The sequence below is a fragment of the Dasypus novemcinctus genome, chromosome X, assembly GCF_030445035.2.
Source record: "Dasypus novemcinctus isolate mDasNov1 chromosome X, mDasNov1.1.hap2, whole genome shotgun sequence".
NCBI lineage: Eukaryota > Metazoa > Chordata > Mammalia > Cingulata > Dasypodidae > Dasypus > Dasypus novemcinctus.
The window spans coordinates 152302512-152321983 of NC_080704.1; positions in this window are offsets into that span (position 1 = coordinate 152302512).

The following is a 19472-nucleotide window of genomic DNA, read 5'->3' on the forward strand; positions in this document are numbered from 1 at the left end:
CCCCTGCTCCTGCCACAAGTCTAACAGAACTCTGAAGCTGAAGGAGCTCCTGAACCGTGAGGAGGTGCTACCAAGTAAGCGTTGGCCGCAGAGACCTTGGAGACCTTCCGGCTCAATCCCACCTTTTGCATGTAAGGAAACAGGCCCAGAGAAGGAAAATCTGACTTACTGATAGCACCCAATGAAGGGACGCACGGAATCATGGTAGCCCAGGCACCCCATGGCCTCTCCCCACTCAAGCCTCTTCAGAGAGACTGACTCCCACCTCTCTGGAACCCAGTCTCCAGTTCACCACCAGAAAACTGCGAATGGGCAGATCTTCCCACCTTCAAGCTTTGTCAGATTCCATTAATGAGTGTTTTCGAAGCTCCCAGGGCTCCCTTAATGAAGGGAACTGTGGAGATTGGGAACTTATCATTACTGCTGTTATTGTTACAATCTGCTTTAAGAGGTTAGGGTGAGAAGTGTCTCAGACACCTCAGGAGTATGCTGGGAACTGGGCAGATAAAAGAGGCTAGACTCAATTCCCATAAAATTACACAGGGTGAAGAGATAAAGCATCATTACAATTATCATCCTCATAGGGTTTGTTGAAGCTTCCTCTGTGGTTTGTAAACCACATTGACATGGTTGGCTATAAAGAGCTGTAGAAACCTGTGTAGCTGTTGCTTTGAATGCTCGTCTCAGATTTATCTACGTTTTATTAACTCCTGGAGACCATCAACACAGACAGGTTGTGGCCTATCAATAACTGGCACTTCCCATTTCTGTGCCTTGGCAGAACTGTTAACTGAAACAAGGAGAGCAGTTTTACCTAATATGCAAATTCAACTCCAAATGAATTTCCTGTCATTTTCGACAGACTTTCAAACGGTCCAGGTTTTCCTCAAACTGATAAACATCGACCTACTCCTTGAGGCATTACTAGGGCCTAGCCCAGTGCTTTTGACTTTCGTTTATTGATGCATTTACTTAAAGGTGTTCATCTCCAAGGAGAATTCAACCTGAGAGGTAACCAACATTATTAATGAAATAAAATCCAGTGGCCATAAGAGAGAAAAAGAGGGAAGCGGACTTGACCCAGTGGTTAGGGCGTCCATCTACCACATGCGAGTTCCGCGGTTCAAACCCCGGGCCCCCTTGAACCGTGTGCAGCTGGCCCATGGGCAGTGCTGATGTGCGCAAGGAGTGCCCTGCCATGCAGGGGTGTCCCCCGTGTGCAAGGAGTGCGCCCCGTAAGGAGAGCCGCCCAGCACAAAAGAAAGTGCAGCCTGCCCAGGAATGGCACCGCACACACAGAGAGCTGACACAGCAAAAAGAAACACAGATTCCTGTGCCGCTGACAACAACAGAAGCGGACAAAGAAGAACACGCAGCAAATGGACACAGAGAACAGACAACTGGGGCGGGGGGTGGGGGGCGGTGGGAATGGATAAATAAATAAATAAATAAATAAATAATCTTAAAGAGAGAGAGAGAGAGAGAAAGATTCTCCCAAACTGTGAAAGTGAAAATCAGATAGCTTCTTTTCACACCAGGTCCAGGGGAACTTATTCCTTGCCTCCCTCACCCCACTCCCTCCTGCTCTTCCTCTTCAGGTATTATTAGCCAAAAAACAAGTGCCTTTGCCACCAGAAACTGTAACCTCCAGCTGAAAACAGATCTGGACAAGTCTAAACTTCACCAAGCTAGGCAGGACCCCCAAGCCCTACTCCAGAAGTGGCTTCCACTTCAAAGCCTCCTTTCATTTAAATTCAAACAGGGCGAACAACTGGCAATCTACAAACAAATACCATCCAGAAGAGAAGCTTTTCAGATGGTGCAGAAGCTCCTCCTTCCCTCCCACCCCACTTCAGCTCTTCTCTTAGATGATCCTTAGGGAAGGTGCACCCACTCCTTGTAAATTCTTTGACCACCAGAGTGGAATGGGGCTATTTGTAGAAAACAAGAATCAATGGCGCCTCAGGCCCATTGACACTAATGTAGGGTTGTTGGGGTTTTTTTTTGCCTTTTATTGTGGTAAAATATTCAGAACATAAAATTTACTATTTTGGCCATTTTAAAGTGAACTGTTAGTTGACATTTAATACTATCACCACTAGGGAAGCAGATTTGGCTCAATGGATAGAGCATCCGCCTACCACATGGGAAGTACAGGGTTCAAACCCAGGGCCTCCTGACCCATGTGGTAAGCTGGCCCATGCGTAGTGATGTGCTCAAGGAGTGCCGCATGCCACACAGGGGTGTCCCCCACATAGGGGAGCCCTGTAAGGAGAGCCGCCCAGCGCAAAAAAAAGTGTAGCCTACCCAGGAGTGGCGCCACACACATGAAGAACTGATGCAGCAAGATGATGCAACAAAACAAGAGACAGATTCCCGGTGCCACTGACAAGAATACAAGCAGACACAGAAGAACACACAGCGAATGGACCCAGAGAGCAGACAACTGGGGGTGTGGGGGTGGGCAGGGAAGGGGAGAGAAATAAAAAATAATAAAAATTTTAGAAGTAAAAAATACTATCACCACTATCTAATTTTTATCATCCTGAAAGGAAACCCTGTACCCATTAAGAAGTCACTCTGCCCAGCTCCTAGAAACCACCAGTCTGCTTTCTGTCTCTATAAATTTGCCTGTTCTGGGCTTTGCATATAAATGGAATCATACAATGCATCCTCTTTTGTGACAAGTTTTTTTTAACTCGGCATAGAGGTTTCAAGTTTCATCCATGTTGTAGCATGTGTCAGAACTTCATTCCTTTTTATGGCTGAGTATATTCCATTGCATGACTACACCATATTTTGGTCATATAGTACTTTATAATTTGCAAAGAGCTTCCAGGTGCACCTTCATACACTATTAGAAAATATTGGTATGCTTTTTTTAAATGGAAAAGTAAACTGAGTCCCAGCGAGCAAACTCAGTCACTGAGCAATTGGGTGGCTGAGCTGAGGCTGCATATTATGCCTCTGACTAAATCCCATGTTATTGCTTGTCAGAAAACACACTGCTCCAGATCTCATGTAGGGTCAGCAGTGAACATGTGACCACCCAGATCCTGTAGAAGTGTCCCTGCTTCACATTAATAAATGTTCATTGAGCACCTATCATGTGTCACATGCTGCTCCTTCCTAGAGGGAGGGAAGATTTATAAGCGAAAAGAAGTCTGTGGTTTTGTGTACCGATAAGACCTATATGCAAAGGCTTGCTTAGGCAGAGTGCATTTGTGGCATACATGGTTTTGCCAGGCCAGGCATTTCTCCTGATGCACACTGGGATGCCTCTCTGGTGGGCAGGGGGAACACAAAATGCCTTTGCATGCTACTGTCCTCCAAGCCAAGAACTAGTTGAGGCAGGCCTGCTCTCTCCACTTTTGGGGCACTTCCCCTGGTCTGTTGGTGATCACTGTTTGACAAATTTGGGCCTGGGGAGAAGAAAGTGGCTTGCTCCTGTAGTTAGGACAAGTTGTTAGGCCCGCAGCCCTCTAGCCCCCCTAATTTATAGGCAAGGAAACAATTTCAGAGGCATAAATTGAGGCCCACTGACTATGAGTTTATTAACACAGCGACTTTTCACTATTCCTCTGGCCCAAAACATGCCCAGGAAAAATGCAAAGACAGTGCAAGGCTGATGGCTAAACGAGTGGAAAAGGTGGGACCTGCTTTGAGCCATGAAAGATAGGGATGAGTCACATAGATGGAGGGCCAAGACAATTTCAGAAAAGGCAGTGGGAATGTATAAGGCCAGGGCAGGCCAGTGAAGACACAATCCTGAGTATAGTTTCATCTGGGAGACTATCCTGAAATAAGGTATCTGATAACGGGGGCACATTAACCCATATCCCAGTGCTATCTTGAGTTTATCAACACAGAAGATTTATAAACAGAGAGTGAAAAGGTGAATGATTAGAAAGAATGATCTGGGAGGTGGACAAACATAAGATGGAAAGAAAAGAGGTAAATTAGGCCACTGCAGTCTTCTCAGCAAAATGATGAAGACCATGACATTTCTTCCCCCAGGAATTCCATGTGAAGTGTCAGCCATAGTGGCTGCAGGGGGAAAAATGTATGGGAAAGAAAATAAAGTAGAAACTCTGTGTTCCCCAGTAAACAAGGCTAAACTTTGCAGCCAGGCAGACTCAGAATTGAATCCTGATTTTTTCATTTTTTGGCGGTGTGTCCTTAGATATCCTCCCTGAGCCTCAACTTTCTCCATACCTCAAATGAGGATAATTATAGCACTTACTTCATAGAATGGCTGTGCAGAGTAAAAGCAAAAATTTATGCAAAGCATTCCTCATGGGGGCCAGGAGCATGTCTAATTCATTTCTGTGCCCTCAGCACCAAGCATGGGATAGAACATACATGGACATTGAAGTAATCTGAAAGCACTTAGCACACTGCTGGGTTCAAAGCATTCATTTATTTATCCTTTCACTCATTCCTTCATTAAAGTATTTACCAAATACCAGCACTAATTTAGGCTTTGGGGGTATGGTTATGAATCAGAGAGTTAAAGTCACTTCTCTCATGAAGCCTAAAGGTGAGGGTTCAATTAGTAGTAGCTAATGTTTTTGGTGTTGTGGTTGTTATAAAATTCCACCTATATCACATTTTCCTCAGACCCAGCCCTGCCAGCACTAAAATACAAAAAATAATTTTGTATTAAGATACATGGCTTACATCTGGACTGATCCATAATTAGCATTGAATTATAAGAGTTGTAGACCAGAGAGGAATTTGAGTTACTTTCATATATTGTAGCCGTCTCATGGCAGGGAGGTGTTTTTCATTATCCCTATTTTCCTGTTGAGATAACAGAGACCCAAAGAGTAAATATGGCTACTCTTACGCAATAATTGTCTACCTACTGGTATCGATATGGTCTTATACTTTACTACAGGAGCAATGGTTGCATGAAGTATGTAGCTTTTGTAAATATGACATTAGGTGCCCCATGCTCATAAAGTCACAAGGAGAGAGCTCTGTCATGTTTGATCCTGGGGCCCCCAAGGAGAGCCATTCACCTGATAGTCTGCAGCTAAAGAGAACAGAGCCCCTGAGCAATCAACCAAGAAGGTCCAGAAAGAAATGAGCCCTATACAGACACTGATACAGAAAGCCCTGAGAGTCCAGGCAGAGATCATCCACCATCTTGCTTCAATTGTGGTAGCTGACTTTGGTGAGAAAGTGCCTCTTATGGTACCTTGAGTTGGACTTTCCATGGCGGTTGGGACTGTAAACTTTTACCCCAAGTAAATACCCTTTATAAAAGCCAACAGATTTCTGGTACTTTGCATCAGCACCCTTTTGACTGACTAATACAACATCTAAGATTTTATTATGGGGAAGCGGATTTGGCCCAATGGACAGGGCATCCGCCTACCACATGGGAGGTCCAAGGTTCAAACCCAGGGTCTCCTGACCCCTGTGGTGAGCTGACCCATGCACAGTGCTGATGCACACAAGGAGTGTCATGCCATTCAGGGGTGTCCCCCACGTAGGGGAGCCACATGCGCAAGGAGTGCACCCTGTAAGGAGAGTCGCCCAGCACAAAGAAAGCACAGCCTGCCCAGGAGTGGTGTTGCACACATGGAGAACTGATACGGCAAGATGATGCAACAAAAAAGACACAGATTACCCATGCCACTGACAAATACAAGCAGACACAGAAGAACACACAGTGAATTGACACAGAAAGCAGACAACTCGGCGCGGGGGGGGGGGGGTGTGAAGGGGAGAGAAATAAATAATAAATCTTTAAAAAAAACATTTTATTATGGTCTAATTTAAAAAGAGGATGGAAGCAGACTTGGCCCAGTGGTTAGGGAGTCCGTCTACCACATGGGAGGTCCACGGTGCAAACCCTGGGCCTCCTTGATCCGTGTGGAGCTGGCCCGTTAGCAGTGCTGATGTGCGCAAGGAGTGCGTGCCACGCAGGGGTTTCCCCCACGTAGGGGAGCCCCACGCGCAAGGAGTGCACCCCATAAGGAGAGCCGCCCAGCGCCAAAGAAAGTGCAGCCTGCCTAAGAATGGCACCGCCCACACGGAGAGCTGACGCAGCAAGATGATGCAACAAAAAGAAACACAGATTCCCGTGCCACTGACACCAACAGAAGCGGACAAAGAAGACAACGCAGCAAATAGACACAGAGAACAGACAACTGGGGCTGGCAGGGTGGAGGGGAAGGGGAGAGAAATAAATAAATCTTTAAAATATAAAAAAAATAAAAATAAAAAGAGGATTTCTGCTTACTGAAAATCAGAACCCATTTTTCAGGAGGTACCCTTCCATATAACAGAAAAACAGTTGCCATAGATAATCAGTACTCTAGCTTGTTGCACATGATTTGACCTACGGCTTTAGATGAAAAATGTGCCTTTCGGTATAATTTGGATATAGTACCTTCTCTAATTTACACACTGGATGTAAATGGTTTGTTCATGGAAAGAAAAGTATTTCTTCATATCCTTTTGATTAAATAAAAACGCACACTTTGTGTTTGCACTTAATTTTGAAGGCACTTCTGGAACATTCATTTTCTCAAAAATGTTTATCTTACTCTTCCATATCTCACCCAGTTGGTGAGAAAGTCACACAGGCAAAAAAGAGACAGGGTAGAGGCAAGGAGCCCAGCATTGGTTAAGCAGAGGCTACTGCAATGTGAGATCTAGAAGGGACCTTGAACTTTGTCTAGTCGCTCCACCTCAAACTTGACCTTTCCCTTTTCTGTCCAAAATTTAAAGCCTGTTAAAAACTATCAGTGGCAAAGCACAGGGCCGCTGCAGCTGCAACAGAAGTAGCATTTTCCAATCCTGTTTCTTCTACTCAGGGTTTCACCTGAGAACAAAACTTGGGCTCCCAGGTATCAGGTGAATTATAGCTCAAGATTGCAAAGGACACCTAGTGGCACATGGTGCTGCATACTGCATTTTATATTCATTCTCTACCTCGTTTGGAAATACAGTGAGAATCAGAAAGCCAAGCTACAAAATCAAGGGTCCGTTAGAAAGCAACAGAATGTTTTAAATGGACATCAGGAAGTTCTGGATGAAATGACACTTTAGCTCAACAGGTTTTTGGATTTGTGCTTCAAACCTGAAATGTTGGAATGAATTCCTTTCCTTCTCCACCCCCTCTACCCCTCCCACCCCCCCATCCCCATTCTCTTCTTCTTTTTCCATAGTACCATCATCCCTGCCTTGATATAAGGAGACAATTAGCATTTTTAAGAAAAACCAGCAGGGGGTGGACATTTTTATTCCAAAGACATACCATAGATAAAAAGAGTTGGCTAGAGCCAGGGTCAGACATTTGTCTAACCACTGATGGGCAAAGTCTATGGAACTGCTGCTGTTTCTGCTGCTATAACAATAACACATTCAAATGAGCAAGGAAACAATTAAACCTGGGCAGACATTCCAAGCATCTAGCTGAATCCAGGCTGTATACACGGCTGAGGGGGATGGCCTTTCCCATGTGCCTCTCTGCTGACAGGTACAAGCTTACTTTACCCAGACTGACTTTGAATGATTTGACGGGCATTTTCTTAATAATTCTTAGAGTACAGGATGCCTTATTCCAACATGTACAAGGCTTTGTTGGGGAGGGAAGGAATTGCACAAAAGTTGGCAGAACGAAGAAGGGCTCTTTTCTGCTTCTCCGCTCTCATCACTTCAAAGGGAACCCTCCCTTTTTTCTCTTGGCTTCTCAGGACCAAGCTAAAAACAATACCACAGAAAAAAAAATGGTATCCATAAGTCAAATTTCCAATTTTTAAAAAATCATGCACCCTCACAGTCTAAATTCTATGGCTCCTCACTTCATTTCCCTTAAAGTATGGGTTCATATGAGTTTGCCTGCTTCTAATAAATATGTACAAATGATGTGATCTTGAAATTTGACTGCTTTTAGTCAATATTTTAATTACTTTTAAGAAAGAAATACATGGAAATCTTCCAGGGTGCTAGAAGTGTTCTATATCTTGACCCACATGGTAGTTACATTGTTGTATAGATAATGAAAAATTTATCAGGCCATACACTTCAGATTGATGCACTTCACTATATGCTTGTTATATGTTTATTATATAAAAGGGGGATACAACAAACCATGACTATGATTTTCTGAAGAAGAATTAGGGATGATATATATATATATATACACACACACTTACACATGATATATTGTATATACATATATACACATGTTTGTATATATAGAAATATAAACTTTTGGACCTTTTCTGTATTTTACAGTAAAGACAGGTGGCTCTTACAATCTAAAATAATAAATACTTATTTATTATTAAATGAATATCACTGTCCTGGAGAAAAGATGCTCCCATTTTCCTTGTTTTTAAATTTCTTCTTAAATGTTCCCTTTCCTTTCCTTACAACATATCACAACCCAAACAAAAATCTCCTTTCTTCTTCCATTATTCTCTAACAGTTACCAAGCAGCTACTCTCTAAATACATCACTTGGGGGCCCTCAGGTGGGTGTGGGTGTGGGTGGTGATTGGAACATGGAACTAAGTTATCAAGTCCTACCCAGGACGCTTGGAAGCTAGAAGAACTGGAAGAGTGAATGCTATCATATCCTTAAGGGAGAGTTGAAGATCAAGAGAGAGAAGTTACTGTATCTACACAAGCATCACAGGGCTGAACTGATGTCATCACCAGCTACAGAGCCAAGAGTGGAGAAGTAGGTGGAGACTAGATAAGTGCAAAACTTGGATGGGGGCTAGTGAGGAAAGCCAGGGGTGATAGCTCCGTACACTGCTGAGGACTCCGTGGCCCATCTTTGTTAGCCAGGACAAGCTGGGTGCCTGGCTGTCAGGCTGCTTAAAAGTAACAGGTTTATATGGTCACCTGCTCTAAGATGACCACCGTTTGGTGTTGCACTTTTAAGGCTCAGAACTCACATTCCCTGTTTTGTTTCTCTGGGGCTGGTGTAAGAGGTTGCTGCCCTACTCCACATGATAGTTACTATTGTTGAGTTCTTACTAGAGTTTCATCCTCTGCTCATCTATAGTCACGCACTAAAAATATATTATTTAACACCTTCGAATTACTCACGGTGAGCTATTTAATCTTCATGGCAATCCTGTGAGGGAGGTTCTAAAATCATCCTTGTTTCAGAGATGAGGAAACTGAGGCTCAGGAGATTAAGTTTCTTACCCAAGGGCACTCAAACAGTCAGTGGCAGAGCTGAGAGATGTGTCCAGTTCTGATATACAAGCCTGTGCTCTTGACCACTATGCTTGTGTATAACACTATTCGCATCCCAGGAAGACCCTGTTTGGTGTTAGGGCAACCAGCAGTCAGTCTAGGAGCTAAACTGATGAAAAGCTTTCTCCTTTTTTTTGGATTTTTTTTAGATTTATTTATTTATTCCACCCCCACCTGCCACCTCCGTTGTCTGCTCTGTGTCCTATCGCTATGCGTTTGTTGTGGGAAACTGGCTTACCTGCTTGTTATTGTAAATGTTACACCTGTTAAATGTAGCAGTTGTTAGATGTTGCAGTTGTTCCCTGTTATTGTAAATGATGTTGTAGTTCAGACAGCAAACAGCTGCTTAGTAGTTTCCCAATACATGCGATGGGATAACTAGGGTTGAGGCTCTGAGTTCCAGCAGCTGTGAGTTCCCCTGGTCCCAGGTTTGTCTAGCCTCTTGTGTGTCTACCTTTATTTCTGCGTTGCCTTCCCTTCGAGCCGACCTATTGTGAGCTGAATGCAGCATGTGTTCTTCTGTGTCTGCTTGTCTTCTCTTTAGGCGGCACCAGGAACTGATCTTGGGACCTTCCGGAGTGGAAGAGAGGTGCTCGTTCTCTTGTGCTACCTCACTCCCTGGTCTGTTGTGTCTCTTATGGTCTCCCTTCTTTGTCTTTTTGTTGTGTCGCCTTGCTGTGCCAGTACTCTGCGTGGGCCAGCACACCACACAAGCCAGCCTACCTTCACCAGGAGGCCTCAGGAATTAAACCCTGGATCTCCCATATGGTAGGCAGGAACCCAATTGCTTAAGCCACATCTGTTTCTCTCATATTTTTTTAATGAGATGAAATTCATCATAACATACAATCAATCATTTTGAGGTAGACTACTGAGTGGTATTTAGTGCATTCACTATATTTTGCAACTACCATCTCTGTGTAGTTCCAAATCATTTTCTTTACTCCAAAAGAAAACCCTATATCTATTAAGCAGTTGATTTCCCTTCCCTTCTCCCCCCAGTTCCTGGCAATCAGTAATCTACTTTCTGTCTCTGGATTTACCTATTTTAGATCTTTCATATAAATACGGCCTTTTATGTTTGGCTTCCTTCACTTAGCATAATGATTTTAATATTCATCCATGTGGTAGCATATATCAGTGCTTCATTCCTTTCTTTGGTTGAATAATATTCCATCGTATGGATAGACAACATTTGACTTACCCATTCATCAGTTGATGGGCATTTGGGCTGTTTCCACCTTTTGGCCACAGTGAATAGTGCTGCTTTAAGCATTATCACACGAGTACTCGCATATACATGGATTGGTGTGTGTACTACTTTTCAGTTATTTGGGACATTAAAATGTTTTCTTCATCATGGCTCATGTCCAGGTATTATAAGGGAAGGTTCAGCCCCATTTCCCTCCATGGGGCAGTGGGTGAGAACTCTTTGGCAGATCTTGGAGAATGGCATGGGGAGAAGTCTTTCAGCTGTGAGTCCAGGGCCTCCGATTACATCCCAACTCTGCCACTTACCACTTTCTTGGCCTCCGTTTCCTCATCTGATATTTAAACCCTGGAGTTACTCCCAGCTTGGACAGTTGATTTCACCTTAGACAAGGTTTGGCCTTCAATTAAGATACAGTTTTACTGAGCAGACAAGACATGACCCCCAAGAGAGAATTGATGCCCCGCACCACAGCATGTGTAAAGCACCAAAACCTAGACTTACAGGTGTTCAGAGAGCAGAGTTGTTCTCTGCGCCCATCTTCTCCACTCAACATGAGGAAGCTTTTTTGATGACTTTCAAGTTTCTTACTGCAACAGCTGTTCCTGCTGCCAGTAATTTAGATGTCTTTGGGCACTGCTAAGTTGGCAATATTACCCATAGAGACCCAAGGCAGCAGCGAAAACAGAAATGTTATGAAGGTTGAAGTGCTGAGCTGTCAGGGATGCCCGATCCCGGCTGCAAAAGCTAGCCCTTTACTAGGAAATGAGGAGCAGATGGCAGCCGTCCCACCCCCACCCCCACCTGGGAAATGGCTGTTTCCAGAAGCTGAGGAGCAGCAGCAAAAACTGCAACCCCACGCCAGACCCATTTAGAAACTCTGCTCTCCCATCCGCATTGCTGCCTCTCTGTTCTACCAGTAAAGAAATACTGAGATATGAACTGCACAGCCGCTCTCCGTTCATTGCCATGCCTTCCCCCTGAATTGCATCTTAAATGTTACTTGACAATTGGATAAAATATTTCAAAGAATGCACTGGACAACATGAATCAGGGATCCATTAAAACTCTGCTTTGGTATATACAAAAATATACTAATTTTCACAGATTTAAATACTTCTCACCGCATGACAGATGGTTTCAAAGCGAGTCACATTTACAAACAGCAGACAAAAATATTATTTAGCAGATTCTCTAAGCGTTCTTATGAGTCTTCCAGAACCCATCTTTTTCCATGGGCTTTTATTTCAAGTTTGTGGGGGCCCAACTAAAATGTCTTTCTACTTCCTAGCAACTTCTGTGTGCATTTCCTGGGCTGGTGAGATATAAGAGCTGAAAGACACTCTAGAGCAGGGGTTCTTAACCTTTTTGGTTCCACAGACCCCTTTGCCAGTCAGGTGAAAACCAGGGACCCTTTACTAAGTCCACACTATACTGTGTATTATTTAATAGATATATCGCACCTGCACCAACATGTCCCCAGAAGGATAATGTTTTTTTTGAATTTCAATTCAAGTTCACGGACCCCTGGTTAAGAGGCTCTGCTGTGGAGTTATGGAGCCAGCCCGTGCATTATTTTAGAAAATGCTTCCTTGGCCTGAAAAATTCATTATTAGCCCACCGCAAACTCTGAGCTAAGGAAAAGAATCAGGGGGTGGCGGGGAAGGCATGGAGGGCCAAGAGGAATCAGCTGATGCGCTGAAATTGTCACAGGGGTGAGGAATCATATACACAGCCATTTAGGAAGAAAGGAAGGTAAGTTATTCTTCATTGCAAGTCACCAAAACAAGGACCATCTCCTGGACCAACTCCACCACTTTTAAAGTTTGAAAAGTCATGTGTCAAGTGTGCATATTCTGAACAGGGAACAAGCCACAGTCCCCCCTATCCAGGGTTGGTGGGGCCCCCAAACGATAACTCACAAGGCCGGCAGCAGTGTGTTAGGGAGAGATAGCCAAAGATCCTCAGGAGGGGCTGAGGTGGCCAGGGCCTCCTGAAGGTGGGAGGGGGCCAGGGGCGGTGGGCCAGATAACCAGAATACCTGGAATGGAAGCCTAGACCATGTGGAGCAGTGGGGCCTGGGCCAAGGGACGGGAGTGGAAGACCTTTCAGGTTGGAGCAAGAGTGGAAAGAGGTAGGGAAGACTAAGTGAGCCCAACCTGTGGGGTTGGCAGCAGGAAACCTTGTCTCAGCTGGAAGGAAAGGATACTTGGGAATATGAGTGGGACTGCTTAGGTTCTGTTCTCTACCTATACCAAGGGGGACTACCTTCTTTAACTGTTAGCTTCAGCCTGCAAACTAATCATATTTACACCATCTTTAACAAATGTATTGACAAGAAGAAGAAGAGGAAGAAGGCTGAGCAAAGCAAAAATACATCCGGCCCCATTTCTGATCAATAGCGCAGTTGTGGGTTGTCAGAGCGAAGCCATCCCATAAGGAGCTGGAGCAGTTTCATCTCTTACAGTGAAATGTGCCTGTTTATTCCTCCCACTCATGTTCTAGAATTTTATTTATAACACTTTTTGGCCTGCTCTTTAAAGTGTGTGTGTGCGTGCTTGCGTGCATGTGCCTCTGTGTATGAGACTGAGAAACTAAAGTACTCTATTGGGCTCTGAGCTTCTGGAAAGCGGGTCCCATGGACATTCCAAGTATTATAATTATGATCCATTATGCATAAGGAGAAGCAATAGGGATGGGGCCCCTCTGTTCTGGCTGCACCATCTTGCATAGCCGCCTCCTGGAGCTGAAAATCAGTCCAGCCTCAGCTTCCAATTCAGTCCAAGTAAGGCTGGCTGACCCCCAGGGATCCTGACTTGCTGCTCTGAAAGGGGCTTCAGAGAGTCGTTGGGTCCAGGCCCCCGCTGCCAGGCGGGTCTGGGACATGACCACCTGGGAAAGGTGGCCAAAGGGCTCAAGAGAGGCAGAGGCCACCAGCCCTGCTGGTCCCCCCACCCAGGGTTGAATCAGCCTGACAAGCAGGAAGTGCTTCCCCAGACAGGACCAGGAAGGAGGGGGTCCACCTGCTTTTGTTTGTGATGGTGGTGGCAGGCTGCAGAGGGACTGCAAGAAGAGCCGGCCTTGTCCACTTTGAGGCTGAAGTGAGTGCAGGCCTCTTTCCGAGAACAGACAGCTGTTTCAGACTGGTCTTGTAATACCTAAACCATCTCTTGCCCGGTCATTGGCAATTGCTCCTCAAGGTCATTGTAATTTCTGCAAACAAAAGGTTAATGAGGGGGAAATGGATGTGGCTCAACTAATTGGACTCCTGTCTACCATATAGGAGGTCCAGGGTTCGATGCCCAGGGCCTCCTCGTGAGGGTGAGCTGGCCCACACGGAGTGCCAGCCCACGCTGGAAAAGCCACCCTGTGAACGAGTGTTGTTGGGGGGGGGGGGAGAGGGGGGGTGGGGGGGTGGGGTTGAATGGGACCTCACATATATATTTTTAATGTAATATTATTACAAAGTCAATAAAAAATAAAAAAATTAAAAAAAAAAAAAGAAAAGCCACCCTGTGCAGGACTGCCGCCCTGCATTGGGATGCCACCCAGTGTGGAAAAGCTGCCCCAAGCAGGAGTGCCGGCCAATGCTGAGAGCTGATACAGCAAGATGATGCAACAAGAGACACAAAGGAAAGAAAATAGGAAGACGTAGCAGAACAAGGAGTTGAGGTGGTCCAAGAGAGTAATTGCCTCTCTCCCACTCTGGAAGGTACAGGAGGTTTCCAGAGCCACCTAATGAGAATACAGACAGATACAGAAGAACACACAGTGAATGGAGGGGGGGCGGATAATAAATAAAATAAATCTTAAAAAAAAAAGGTTAATGAGGAGGTGAAGAGGCCCTTGGGGGTGGGTGGGAGGACACAAAGGCCAGGCCCTCCCCTCAAGGATCTTAGCATCTCCTCTGAGCTCTATCTCCTTCCTATTATACCCAGTGGTCTATTGTTTCGTAAGTGTCCTTAAGGCTTTTCTCAAGTGAGTGGCTAGGAGATACACTAATTAGGCTTTTAAAGTCATCTGGAGACAGAGCCCCTAGCTTTCCCTTCTTTTGAGAACAGTAGTCAGCATAGGGCATGGCCTCAATAGAAGTTGCTGACTGTCTGACCTGGGGGACTTGATCAACAGGCTAGTTAGAAACCCCGGGCTTAAGTTGTGTTAAGAGGCATTCACTGGCGACTCTGGTTGGCTGGCTGCTGACTGACAAGGACTGAGCAAAAGGGACAACAAAGTCTAAGCATGCCAAGGGCAGATCAGTCGGCAAAGGAACTCAGGGAGCAGATGGGGCTGGGGGAGGTGATGATGGGGGGGCTCAGTCATCTCCTTCAATAGATTGCATATAATTACCTCTACAGCATGTGCCCAGGTTAATACCTTTGGTGGGAATTGAGTTTTGACAGCAAACTGCCTGTTCAAAGCAAGAGAAGCCAACAAAGGCGGGGGGGGGGGGGGGTGTGAGATGGATGGCTGGAGGGGGGGGTGTATTTTGAAAGGTGGATGTATTATATTTCGAAAAGACGTGTTTAAGACTGCAAATACCTGATACCTTCTGATTGTTACTACCACCACCACAGCAAAGGCACTAGCTCTGTGATGTTTGTGATAATTGCTTCTGTTGCCTAAGGATTTTTTTTTAACATACCAGTGTCAGGGATTGAACCCGGGACCTTGTGTGTGGGAAGCTGGTGCTCAACCACTGAGCCAAATAGGCTACGCTGTTTTTTTTTTTCCCATTTGTTTTGCTTGTTGTTTGGTTTTTTTTTTTGGTTTTTGGAGGCATCGGGACCCGAACCTGGGGCCTCTTATGTGGGAAGCAGATGCTCAACCACTTGAGCCACATCCGCTCCCCTGGCTAAGCACAGCATCCTGGTTGTGAATGGAAGTTTAGGGCAATCTTTTTGTTTGCAGGGGTTGGAGAAGAGCTCAGTTGCAGTCAAGGAGGAATTCCAAGGGGAATCTTGGGATACTACATGATTTAGGGACTGTCATAATGTTGTAGAAGACGAGAGAGGTTCAATTATTTGCATATAGAGAGGCCAGGACTCAGGAATGATTTTGAGAAGGAAAAAATGATTTATTGATGGCCGGCCAGACTCGGGAGCTTTCTGGTTCAAACCCAAGCCCAGAACAAGAATTTTTAGTTCCTTTTTTACAGAGAGGAAGGGCCAAATCATTCTTTTGTTCCAGTGCCCAATAGGCTTGAATTAGCATATATCTTCCACATCCTAGGTAAGCTTTTAGCATGGACTTCATACATTCTAGATAAGCTTTTAGCACACTTGGTTTGCATTTTCCCTAAATATTTAAAGTTTATAGAGTTTGCATTGATAAACTGTTTCCTGGGACTGGAGTCGTTGCCATGGTCACCAAGGGCAGGATTGCAGCCTCTTAACCGTTCCACACCCACAAGTCAGGACACAGACAGCTCAGGGCATCTGTGAAGAGACAACAGCCTCCCACCCATAGCCCACATCAATGTCCCCTCTTAGTCTCAGTTCCTCCCCCTATAGAATCACAAGAATGGGAAAGCATCTAAGTAGTTGACTATCACTGTATTCTGTGCCAAATGAAATCTGAGCGTGGGGGACAATGTTGCTAAGGCAAGTTGGAGGAAGAGGGAGCAGATTTCATCCACATGGTTCCTGAAGGTGAAACTGAGAACAAAGGGTAGAAGTTAAAAGGAGGCAGATTTCAACTCTATATAAGGAAGAGCTAAAGCATTTGAGCTGTTAAATTTGAATGGGTTGCCTGCTAAGGTAATGAATGAGTTCTCCATATGGGCAGTGTTCAAGCCTCTGCCCAATTTATAGTCCATCTATCCACATGGCCTGCTTCTCTGCCCAAATTTGCAAAACCTAAAGCCCTAAGCACCAGTGACTCAAAGTGACCAAATATGAGACCCCACCATATTAACTTCAGGGGCAGTTGGGTCCAGGAACACTGTCCGGCTCTGCTAGTACAATGGGGATCCCTTCCCCTGGAAATGAAAAACCTAGGAGTGTGGTCCTCCATGCACAAGGGGGTGTGGCTGCAGACCAAGCACTTCCTAGAGGGAGTTAAGGTGCTTCGACCCTCAGGGAGTTGGGCACTCCAGGTGTGGGATCTTCCTTCTGTTGTTGGGCTTTCCGGGTACCAGGCGGGCCCTCTGGGGTTGGGTCAGCTGGGCCAGGTGCAGCTGTAGCATCCCACCTGTTTAGCCCCTCTCTTAGACAAGTCCATTCCCCTGCCCCTGGGAAGAGCTTCCAACCAGCAAGTTTGGCAAGTAAATACAAGTCATTTACAAACTCCGAACCATTTTTCACTAGCTTGCCAGTCCCCTAAAGGTACTCTAAGAGTAAAAAACATGAAATTAGCATTCTTAACCTTTGACCCCACACAAATCATCATTTCCCTGAAAGAGTGACTAGTCACAAAACAGAATTCGGCCATTCCAACCCGATAGACACAACCTCCAGACTGGTGATTTTAAGAGGCAGATTCAGAGCTATCCTGAGATTCCCCCCTAAGCTTGAAACGTGTTCAGCCATCTAATGATTATCCACTCTAAAGAAAGCACTCAAGACTTTGCAATGCTACTTTCAATAATAATACTTTACATTTGGGAGTAGGGTACCTATTTAATATTTAAAGGCACTTTCCATAACCTGGACTTAAATCCAAGGAGCAACTACTCAGCCCAGTCCTGGAACAGTCTGTGCTCAGTCAATGTTAAGATTTCAACCAAAAACTTAGATGTCACCGTCCCTGTGGGGTGTTGGCAGAGCCACTACAGTTACCTAGCCCTGGTTTAGAGATGAAGAAACTGGGGCTTAAAGATGTTCAATGACTTGTCTTTTCAGTTCATCTGCCAATCTTGAGCTAAAGAGAGCAGAAATAAAAATTTTAAAAACCTGAGAACCTGGTTTCCCGTGCTGTTCTGTGTAAGGCAAATCTATTGGGGAGTGGGGACTCCAATCCCTTCATACCGCTTTGCATCCTGCATGACAGTTAAGCCACAAAGTTGTTGTCCAGGAAGGTTTGGGTCTGAAACGTCTTCTGCCACCTCCAAATCTTACCGCAGAGGTGCCACTGAAGAAGTATCCTTGATGGAGCAGGGCATCATTATTTTAGTAAATCAACAGCCCAGCTGTTTTCCTGAGTCTCTGCTGTCCTTGTTAGATTAGAGAAAGACTTTACATCAGGCTCTTTTTGCTTTTAAAAGTTTTCTTCTAACTTTGTGTGCATGCGTGTTAAAGAGAGAATACTCTAATAATGTCTCAGATTCTCTGGCTGTCTTTTAAATAATCAGGCCCAATGCCTGTTTCCTTCTTCTCTTGCTGATTCAGGGCCCACTTCAGTGCACTTCCATGAGGGGGTACTAGATGCTGGAGCTGCCCTTTGGGTCCAGTCCCACCCCTGAAAGCCCTTGAGAATTTCCAAGGGCTTCCCCACCAGGAGTTCCAGTGAGAGCAGCAGCAGGTCTGAGCTTTTCACCAACTTGGGTCAACCTCATTCCAGGGATGAGCCCTATGACGCAGAGCTAATGAGCAACTGTGCTGGGATGTAACTGGAAACAGAGTCAAAGTGGATACTCCACCATCAGAGAAGAGCAGGAAGAACTGATGGATGATGTCCTTACCAACGTGGGTGGCAGAAAGGATGTTTGCCAGCAAGAGTGAAGTATTACCATTTGTTAAGGGCCTCTCAGGTGTTATTTGTTTTCTGCAATGCTTTCTTATGCTATCTCATTTAATCTCTTTAACAACCTAGCCTCATTCCATGATAAAGATGAAGACAGAGGCCCAGAAAGGTGCAGGCACCTGCCTAAGGTCACACAGCTGATATGTCTAACTTCAGCACCCACGTTCTCTCGGCTTCCCTGTACCATCCCAGCTGACCTAGCACTTCCCAACAGGTAAAAAGGATGAACCAACAGAGGATGCTTCTTGCCCCAGGGCTTCTGTCCTTTCCAAACATGACATTGATCCTGGGAAGGTCCTGAGCTGCCCTGCTCTTCTGGTTGGTGCCTGCTGGATTCGTCCCATATTCACGCCCCAGATGCCGCAGGAACATACAAGGTTTTTAAAGTGCAGGGCTCCTGCCTTCCCCTCCCCCCTCAAATACAAGCTGGAGCTCTTATCCTAGAATTCAACGCCCCCCCACCCCAGACGCAGGAATCTACGTGCTAATGTGCTAATCCTCCTATTCAAAAGGTCGCTACTTCCCTACTGTGGGGACCAGCAGCAGTCTATAACCTGCCTGTACAGTATTTCTATCCTGGGGTGAGCCTTGTTCCAGCCTAATTATAGCACAAAGGGGAGTTTAGACCCACTCATGCCGTTGTTTAAATTTACTGGGAGCAAATGGGGCTAGGGGATTTGGAAGGCAGCAATAGGGTCCTGACTTCGAAATTACTGGAGACCACGTGACGGTCAGGGCCCTTAGTGGGACCGAGAGGGCACAGAGAGCACTGCTCGCATGTGCCCTAGCCAGAGGGGTCCCCCAAAGGGCCAGGAGAGTGCAAGCTGGAGCTAGGGCCAGCTTCATGGAGGAATGGGACCCTCCCTCAGGCATGCCATGGGTGCCTCTAAAAAGGCTGCCTCCATTGTGGGGAACTTTCTTTCCCCTGTGGGAAAGAACTGGGCTCAGGTTTCAACCGGGCCTTTCTGAACAGGCCCAGAAAGAGGGAAATGGTGGACCCAGGGCCTTTCAGAATGGTGGTCAGCACCGAGGAGAGGTAATGGTGGCCTGACTACTGGCTGGGGCTTCCTTGAAAGAGACAGGCCCAGCAGAGCTGCATGGCACACGCTTCTACTTGGCTGGGAAAACAGAGCCTGAGAGGAGGAGATCAAGAGCAGCATACGGACTTACATGTGATTTTGTCCACAAAGCTCTCTAGTTACTTTTACTGGAACTGTAGTTGGCACTGGGGTTTAATGTATACCCAGGGGACCTGAATCTCTGGACTGACCATGTGATAGCCAGGCCCTGAGCCTCAACAGACTTCAGCTCCTACACTCTGGTTTATTGGACTTACCCCACTCAGCTAACAT